This window comes from Brachyistius frenatus, unplaced genomic scaffold (genome assembly GCF_029030835.1).
Source record: "Brachyistius frenatus isolate BFR_SWC_R1_liver_20210118 unplaced genomic scaffold, ASM2903083v1 Contig_37, whole genome shotgun sequence".
NCBI lineage: Eukaryota > Metazoa > Chordata > Actinopteri > Embiotocidae > Brachyistius > Brachyistius frenatus.
Genome location: NW_027210636.1, coordinates 365001 through 375086, shown reverse-complemented (window position 1 = coordinate 375086; position 10086 = coordinate 365001). Strand labels below are relative to the sequence as shown.

General features: G+C 48.6%; 1 long non-coding RNA gene across 1 annotated transcript in view; it reads left to right on the top strand.

Annotated features, from left to right (window-relative positions):
* Positions 1-1407: 1407 nt before the first annotated feature.
* Positions 1408-10086, top strand: part of LOC138622596 (uncharacterized) — a 10784-nt gene continuing 2105 nt past the window's right edge. The window contains exon 1 of the long non-coding RNA XR_011311018.1: positions 1408-1452. This is a non-coding gene — a long non-coding RNA (uncharacterized lncRNA). The remainder of the gene's footprint in view (positions 1453-10086) is intronic.

Genomic DNA, 10086 nt, shown 5'->3' with positions numbered 1-10086 from the left:
CTCGCCGCTTTGTGTTATCTGGTCGAGCAGATAAGTTTTTAAGTCCAGATTTATGAGATATCGGCGTCTTTTAACACAGCGGAGGTGAATGGCGTTCCTCTGGATAATCCACCCAAGATGGGACCAGTTTCTTTTTAACTCCTTCGAAATCCTCGTGTCTTTTTAAAAAAAAAAATTATCTGGAAATGCTGAATATTTAAAAATATCAGAATTTTTACAAGGAAGATTAATTTTATTTAAAACTGTCTGTACAAAAAAAAAAAATAAATCTCTGTGGACGAATCGAGATGGAAACTAACGCGAGCTTTTAATTTAATTGAGCTGACCTCTTTTTGTTTTACAAACCCTCATTTTAAAGTCACACTTGTCGTGTCGGTCCATTTGTTTGTTTTTTAACCTCCGTCCATCCGCGTTAGCATTAGCCACGTAGCATCCGGCCTTCGCTCGGTCTCCGTGGTGTTTTGAACCGCAGTCTGCATTCATTGATCAGTGAGTTATTCTGCTGCAAACCCACCGACAGCAATGAATGTTTATTGCAGCCTGAAAAGAGCCCCCCCTCCCTCCCTCCTCCTCCCCCCCCACGGCGAGGTACAGGTGCGGTCACGGCGTCCCTCAGGGTACAGTCAACGGTCGATGGTTTTGGTCAGAGCTCAAACTCACCGACAGCGTTGAATGTTCCCCGCGGTGCACCCGGCGATTTCCATCCCAAAACAAAATATCAACATTTGCAGTATAAATGTCACAGAAGGGAAAAAAAAAACCAAAAACAAAAGCTCGGCGGGTTTGTTTTGGTTTTCAGCTTCTCTTTTTGTCGCTGTGGGAAAAAAAAACCTCACTGTACTTTTGTGCTCGCCGGTTTCCGTCCAAACCGCGATATATATTTTTAAACGTCTGGACTTCCAATCAAAAATTTTACATGTTTCTTTTTGGCAGCCGGCTACGATGATGTCAGACCCGTGTGTGTGCGTTTTTAATTTTAATTTAATTTTTTTTTATACGTCCCCTCCGGCTGTCAACCTGTCAAATGATGATGATGTCAAACCTCATCGCTAATCATCACCGGGAAACATGAGCTAGATATAGCCGCCAGTAGCGCGCTCCTTTCTGTGTGTGTGTGTGTGTGTGTGTGTGTGTGTGTGTGTGTGTGTGTGTGTGTGTGTGTGTGTGTGTGTGTGTGTGTGTGTGTGTGTGTGTGTGTTTCTCTTGCCCTGCTGGAGCTGCTTGTTTCCACGCCACAGATCTGTTACCACCCATGTCGGCGTGTGGCAGTGATGCAAAACAACCCCAAAAGAGGTTTTGGGTTTCCTTAAATAGCAGAGCTGGTTGAACCCCCTCCCCCCCCCCCCCATCTCCATCCCCCACACCCCTCCACCCCCCGCTCTCCCGTCGTTGTCGCCGTCATCATCTTCATCATCTTCACCTCCTTCCTGCAAGGCAAAACTCTCCACCGACGTTTTTTTATTTTTTTAGCCCTGCAGCGAGAAGAAAAAAGAGAAACGACAGAATCAGACAAATATATTTATATATAAATATATTTATATATATATAAATAAAGAAGGAGAGATTGGACGGGTGGAGGGCGAAGTGGTGCGATCAGAGGACGCCGCCGTGCCCCCGCAGCTTCACAACGAGCGCACTGCAGTGTTGAGCTAGTTAGAGATTACTGCTCCCTTTACCCTGCGCTGAACCTCAGCTACTGCTACTGCTCTGGGAGACGAGCCTCTTCCTGCCTTCGCCTCTTTGAGGTTGGAAAAAATCATGCAGTCATGTTTTATTAATGCCTCTCTCTCTCTCTCTCTTTCCTCTGTCTGTCTGTCTTGTCTGTCTGTCTTGTTTTGTCTGCTTTCCCTCCACACCGACGACGAAGAGCAAGCCGTGGAACATTTTGTCCGTTCTGCGTCCTCTTTTCCTTCTTTTGTTTTCGAGCCATTTAATATGTCGGTTGGAGGTTTTTTTTTAATTTATTTTTTTGTTTTGTTATTCGTATAAAAAAATGTTTTTATATATTCGACAGAGGCTCTGAAACCCGTTCGGGGAGCTGCTACCGAAACGGGTGATGCAACTCATTGTAGAGAGATTTGTTGCAGTTCTGCAGGATTTTTGTGGTTTTTTTTTTGTTGTTGTTTTTTTTCTCTTGTTCGATCAATCGGATGGAAAATGAGAGAATTACACACACACACACACACACACACACACACACACACACACACACACACACACACACTTGACTCTTCTTCTTGCTTTCCTGCATAATGAATGACCACTTTGGGAAGAGAGAGACACAATTCACTCTCTCCCACTTTGACACAGTTCACTAAACCACCGAGGAGACATCATTTAATTTCCACATTCAAAAAAAAAAAAACGGCTCCATTTCCTGCATCGCCATGAATTATTTCTCCCAAGAAAACAAATCTCCAAATCAATTCACCTTGAAAATTTAATTTCGCCTTCAATTAAAAAGGCCCATTTCGTCACCTCGGTCATTTCCTTTCTTTTCCCCTTCATAGAATAAAAACCCTCCTCCTCTTCACCTACTTTCCCGCCTTCTGTGTTTTCACTCTTAGACGAGGTGGGAAGTAAATAGTTTTTTCAGCTCCTCCTGGCTCGGGCTTCAATGGCTTCCCTCCTTGGCACTTGAACCGTTTTGGCCGCATGCCCGAGAGACACACACACACACACACACACACACACACACACACACACACACACACACACACACACACACACACACACACACACACACACACACACACACACACACACACACACACACACACACACACATTTCATTCTCAAATATCTTTCTTTTTTCCTTCCCCCCACCCCTCTAACGCTTGTTTTTTTTTCTCTCTTGACTTCCGCTCTCTTGTGCATGCAGACTTATAGGGGAAATGGATGTTAACCTACTACACACACACACACACACACACACACACACACACACACACACACACACACTCATTCACTGACTGCTCTAAATGCCAGTTTTTTTTTTTCTTCTCTATAATCCCGCCACTGAACTTTTGCATAACTTGACAAACTTCTTGCAGTGAAGTTTTAGCGTGTAAAAATAGCTGTGTGAGCAATGAGAGCCCTGACACAGTGTGTGTGTGTGTGTGTGTGTGTGTGGGGGGGGGGGGGGGCAAAGAGTGCAACAGTGTGACTGAACCAGCATGAACCCTTCGTCGTCAGCACATTCCAGGGGTTGGACAATGAGAAGCACACTGTGTACTCTCACTCTGCAGCCAGAGCCTGAAAACAAGGCCACACAAAAAAAATCTTTAAAGTCACACAAACGTCACTTGTGTTCGGCGGGTTTTTTTTTTTTTTTTTTTTTTTTTTTTAAATCTGATTCTTCTGTGGGAAACAAAAAAGAAGAAGGTGAAGTCAAGGTTAGAAGTGAGATTAAAAAAAAAAAAAAAATGTTTTGGGGTTGTCGGCGTAACCGGGCGATTGCGCTTTTTCTTTTAAAAAAAAAATAATACTGACTCAAATATGAAGATGTGATCTGGGTGGGGATTTATTCTCAGACTTAACACAAGAGGTGGTGGTGGTGGTGGTGGTGGGGGGGGGGGGGGGGGTCAGTTTGTGCACCAGAAACAGGAACTCAGTGGTTGGTGTCAGTCTTAAACTTAAAATCTCGAAGTCGTACCACAAACTGAACGAACAAGTTGAACCGTCGGACCGGGAGACGATAAGCATCAAACATTCAGTTCAAATCAACAAAATGTGGACAAAGTTACACAAGAAGCCTTGAACTGTAAAATCGGGGAGTTATGTGTCCGAACTCCTTTAAAACGCCCCCCCCCCCCCACCACCCTCCTGTATACCTCACATGCCGACTCAACACTGCCAGCACTTTTTCTTTTCCTTTGGCTCTCACGCACTCTTTCCCATCACGCCTCTTATTATTAGTATTATTATTAGTAGTATTATTATACAATCCGCCTGCGCTCAGACGAGGAGATTAAAAGCGCCGAAGCCACCGATGATCCTCAAACTCAATCAAAATCCAACAAACGCACGCGGCAGTAATCGGCGTGTCAGTCGCCGAACGGGCGGCTCGGAGTCACATCGGACGTTTTAATATCGGCTGGAATTAAGAGGTTGATAATGAGATTTCGGCGGAGCGGCGAGGTCACGCGGCCCGTTAGTTGTCGTACGGTTTCTGAAGTGATGTAACGGCGCTGGCCGACGAACACGGCAGGCCGATAACGCGTTCACCGATTCCACGGCTCGCGTGTTTCAAGCCGGTTTGAGTCTAGAGTAGCAAGTTTGATTCTCTGTGTTTATAAATTAATATGTCAATCATTTCAACTTTATTTAGATCACAACACGAGTTGCGTCGAGGCGCTTATAACACATTAAAGTCTTTACAACCGAGCTTGATTCAGACGAACCCGACAATTCATCAGTTCCCACGTAATGTAGGAGGAAAAAACTCCCCTTTGAACCTCTGACAGAAGGAAGGAAAAACTTCCTTTTAACAGGAAGTAACTTCAGACAGAAGGAAGGAAAAACTTCCTTTTAACAGGAAGTAACTTCAGACAGAAGGAAGGAAAAACTTCCTTTTAACAGGAAGTAACTTCAGACAGAAGGAAGGAAAAACTTCCTTTTAACAGGAAGTAACTTCAGACAGAAGGAAGGAAAAACGTCCTTTTAACAGGAAGTAACTTCAGACAGTTGAAAGGAAACCCTCTTTTCTAACAGTGGTAATGATTATTCCAGTTTAACTAACGAGTAGGATGATTTCTGGAGAGAAAACTACAAATTCTTTCAGTTTTTATCTTATTTATTTTTTAACAGTAAAGACTAATTATTTAAACGGATTTGAAATATGACCAAAAGAAGCTCCTTTTTCTGACACGCAAAAAAAAACAACCAAATTTTAATCTTCAACGACCCCGGCTCGAGCGTCGTGGCCGAACCCCCGGGCCGACCCCCACCCCACCCCCCTGCCGGCGTGCCGGGACTCCTTCAGGCGGAGCGCCAAAGCCTCCTTCCAGAAACGCCCTCTCGCCTCCACGTGCCTCCGACTCCTCCTGCCAAGAGCTTCTCGGGGTACGTTCTTTGTTGGTTTTTTTTTTTTTCTCGTTTTGCAACTTTAACCGTTTGGCCGCGCCACCTATCTCCGCCGCCAGCTCCTCCCCCCCCTCCCCCACCAACCCCCCGGCGTTAACCCCTCGACTCTCCGCCGACACGCTCCCGACTTACCTTCCTCCTCCCCGGTACCCGGTTCAATCCCCGTTCCTCTCTGATTGACGTGCCTCTCCGCCGTGCACCTTTTTGAACCCGGCTTGCTGATGCTGCTTGATCTTCCCCCATCCCCCCTTCCTCCCCTCCACTCCCCCGACCCCCCCCCCCCCCCCCCCGTCTCCACCCCATGCCTCTCGTTTGACTTATCCACTCCTGCAGCACGCCTGAGAGAAACCGGCACTGTATATGTGTCTCTCACACACACACACACACACACACACACACACACACACACACACACACACACACACACACACACACACACACACACACACACACACACACACTCTCCAAAGCTCATTTCAGCCTGATGAATATGTATCCACCGGCTTTTTTTTTTTTGTATTTTTTTTTGGAGGATCTCTAACAAAGCGGGATGAGAAAGCAGCCTCCCCCTTTTTTTTTTTGCGGTTGTCTCCTGGATTTAACCGTGACATTTTCCTCCGGTTCCTTGCTGCCACATTTTTTTTTTTTAATCTCCAGCAGACTTTTATCCCCGGGTCAGACTCGGGGGGGGAAAACCACGCTGGCTCACGCCTACAATCCAAAACTACCACGTTTTTTGTTTTCGGAAACTCTTTGCCCTTTTAATTGAGTCGTTAAAGCAGACGACAAACAACAACAACAAAAAAGTATCTCTCCCCCCCCGAAAGGAAACCCAAAACAAAAATGGAGGTTACGACACCGTAGTTCATATGGCTCCATCCGTAATCCATGTTTTTAATCTGCATCAAGGGGGAGGGGGGGCAGAGGGGGGGTTACGTTGTAGTACTTGAACTCGCTGCACCCAGACTGCAGCAGGGAACCATCAGCATCATCATCATCATCATCATCAGCATCATCATCCTCACACACACACACACACACACACACACACACACACACACACACACACACACACACGTACAGCCTCACACGGAGAGATTTAATAAAAAAAAAAAAAATTCAGATATCATATTTCCGTTATCAGCGGGAGCGAGCCGGCACGGAGAGGCACGACCTGGATACCGATCGACCGCACGCCACCAACCTCAACAACAAGGGGGGACGGGGGGGGGAGGGATGGGGGCGGGGGGGGGGGGATGGGTGAGGGGGGGGGGTACAAACGGTCGATAAAAATCACGAAAAAAGGAACAACGAAGCCGAGTTTCCGAAATCACTGCGGCACACAAAAGACGCAAACACAAATGTTCCCAACACCACCCTCCGATTGCTTCATCTCTTTGTTTACGTGTTTACGTGTTTATTTGTAATCGTCTCGGCTTTTCTTTTTTCTGTAGCTGCTGTCAGCGTTGGCGTCGCGCTGCGCGTCTCCGACTGAACGTTAGCTTCGCTCTGCGTTCGGTCCGCTGCCGTTTTATTCCTCCATCACTCAGTGTGTTGTTTTGTTTTTTGTGCAATGACAATAGCATCGTGCCCCCCCCCCACCCCCACCCCCACCCCGACCTCGTCCCAGTAGGGGATCGTGTCGCCGCGTCCTCCCGCTCCACGACGCGGCGACACCGCTCGCCTTTGTGACCCGATCAGCTCCGCCTCTTTCTAATCTCCCAGTTAAGCTCGTCTCTTTTCTGGTTTTTGTCTTATGCGTCCTCCTGTATTTATGAAAGACGCTCGCCGAGCGCAGATATTTTTAGAGACTCGCACACACTAAAAACGAAAACGAACTGCGGTAGAAGTCGGGTGGAGGAGGGGAGGGAGGAGGAGGAGGAGGAGGGGGGGAGGAGGGAGGAGGAGGGGGAGGTCGAGCGTTGCGGAAATCGGCTGATCCTCTGCAGAAGAGCGACTTTGACGACAGCAGTGAAGTTGTCGAGGCCAGTGTTTTTTTTTGTTTTTTTTTTTTTTGCTCAGAGACTTAACCACCCCCCCCTTCACCACCACCACCACCCCCCCCCTCCTCTCTCTCTCTCTCTCTCTCTCTCTCTCTCGCTAGCTTGAGGAGGAAAAAAATAAAAAAAAATCTCAGCTGAATTCATGTCTCCTTTCAGATTTCTAAGAGGCGTTAAACCTTTCTGGATTAAAGAAGGTAATCTGACAGGCAGAAGATTGTATTAGCCCGAGTGTTGGCAGAGCTTTTAATTTCTCCTCTCTTTCCATTTCATAACCCCCCCCCCACCCCCTCCACCTCCCTCCACCTCCCTCCACCTCCCTCCACCCCACCTCTCTTCTCAACCTTCCTCTCCTGCTGACCTGCTAGATGGTATTATTATGTTGGTTCCCCCCCCCCCCCCCTTTTGAATCATAGCAAAAACATCCACATCTTTCCTCTCTCTCTCTCCCTCTCCTCCTCTTCCTCCTCTTCCTCCTCTTCCTCCTCCTCTCTTTTCCAGCAGTGACAGCATTACTTGTATGTGTGAACCCAATGATTTATCATTTGCTAATCCGTGCTGATTACGGAGCTTTCCACGCCGTGTACCCCCCCCCCCACACACCCTCCCTCCCTCCATCTCCCCCCCCCCCCCCCCTCTGCTTATCTGTTGCTGAGCCCGCTTTTCACTCCATAGCTGCCAATTATCTTGCAGGCAGCCCTGCAAAACAGACCTGTCTCTGTCAGCCAGCTGCTGCAGCCACCGAGGCCTCTAACTCTTATTCTACACACACACACACACACACACACACACACACACACACACACACACACACACACACACACACACACACACACACACACACAGGAGTATGCAGGCATGCATGGAGCGGCTTGTGTTTGTTTTGGGGTCCAAGCGCTTGTTGAAATGTCAGATTGAGAGATCACATTCAGGGTTGGAAATTTCACCTGCGGAGGGCGACTTCCCAAAAAAGATGAAGGACGCAAAACTTCACTTCCTGAGCGACGACGCGGACGAACGAGCGCCGGGACGACGCAGCTCCCGACGCGAAAACACTTTTTTTTTGTTTTTTTGTTGTTGTTGTTGTTAGCTGGCTCGTCTGAAAACAAAACAAAAACGTTAGTCCCCTTCGTGTTTCGTAGGAGATGAAGCTCAAGAGAGGAAAAAAAAAAACCAACCCAAAAACCCAAAGCTGTCACAAGCGTTTACTCGTCTGACTCGACGCCCCCGCAGCTTTAAATATTAGGATATTAGCATCAAGGTCAGCGTCGTAGCCGGCGTGCCAACTCTCACATCGAGGGCGACGATGCCTCGCTGTGACTCACGCGAACGCTTCCCGCGGGGCGTGAGGTTGGCAGCGCGAAGAGGAAGAGGGGGGGGTGAGGAAGAGGAGGAGGATGGAAGGGGGGGGGGGGGAGCGAGGCCTCGCCCGCGGGGAGGGTATATGCAGATCGCGGCGGCCGGCTGCGCTATCAGCTGACGCGGCGTCCGACCGTCCGACCGTCAGGCGTAATGGGAAGTGACGCGCACATCAGAGCAATGTGGGTCAGAGCGCCAGACGACCGAGCCGCTCCGCCCGTCTAATCTGCTGCCTCGGTCTAATCGACCCCGATATTCACTGAGCACACATTACCGTCCGGTCCTCCTCCCTCCTTCCTCCTCACGCTCCCCCCCACCCCCACCCCTCCCCCCCCAAAAAAAAAAAAAAAACCCGGCACGAAAGGCGAAGAGAGCGTTCTGCGTCGTTCTGCGTCGTTCTGCGATCCCAAACAAAAAAAGAACCCGATCCATCTTCTCTGTTCGAATATATCCAGATCCAAACGACCCCGTGCGTTCGCCACATCCGCCCACTCGTCGCTCCGAATGTACACAAACAAACAAACAAACAAACACACACACACACACACACACACACACACACTGAGGTTCTGTGTTTTCTTTCCGCACTGCGATACAGACCGAGCTCTTTCTTTTTCTTTCTTTCTTTCTTTCTTTCTTTCTTTCTTTCTTTCTTTCTTTCTTTCTTTCTTTCTTTCTTTCTTTCTTTTTTCTCTAGCAGGGGTGAAAGTGGGTCGGATGGACACGCAGAGCTTTAATAGGATTCCCATGACATGGTCGGGCCTGCATGGTGTCTTCTGGAAGGTGGAGGGAGGCAGGTGGAGGGGGGGGCAGGTGGAGGGGAGGGGAGGGGGGGCAGCGCAAGATAGAGAGAGGAGGAGGAAAAAAGGAGCACAAAGTTTTTGCCAGTGTTTGCTGAGCACCTGTGTTAGGGACTTTAAGGACTCCATCATAGCTGGTGGGGAGTGACACATGGGAGGAGGGGGGAGGAGGGGGAGGGGGTGTTCTGACATTTACTGCTCAGACAGGTTTTAGAGTTTTTTCTTGGTGGTTTGAGACTTTGAGAAATCTCCCTCCTCCTCATCAAAGGCAGTAATTTCCTGTTCATTTTCTAGCCCCCCCCCCTCTACACCCCCCCCCCCATACTCCAGAGAGCCTCTTGTCTGCTAATCCCACCCCTGCAAACTGCCCCCCCCCCCCTCCACCCGGTGTGTCCTGTCTCTCTCCCGCTCTGCTGTGTGGGAGCCTCCAATGCTTTGTGTCAGCATGCCCTAACAAATCCTCATTGTCCCACACGGGAGTGGTGACAGAGGAGGGGGTGGGGGGAGGGGAGGAGGGGGTGGGGGTGGGGGAGGAGGGGCATCGCTGTCTGGTTTCTATTCAAATCCAGGTACATACACACACATATACTTATATATATATATATATATATATATATACATATATACATACAGGCCCAGGAGCACTGAGGGGGGGGGGGGGGCTTACATGATGCCTGGGACGACTTAAGTCCACACACACACACACACACACACACACACACACACACACACAGAGAGAGAGAGGGAGCCCCTTACACAACCCTCTGAAACCCACCAGGCCGATCAACAAGTGACACTGGACGGAAATGACCAAAAAAAACTACAACACACACACACACACA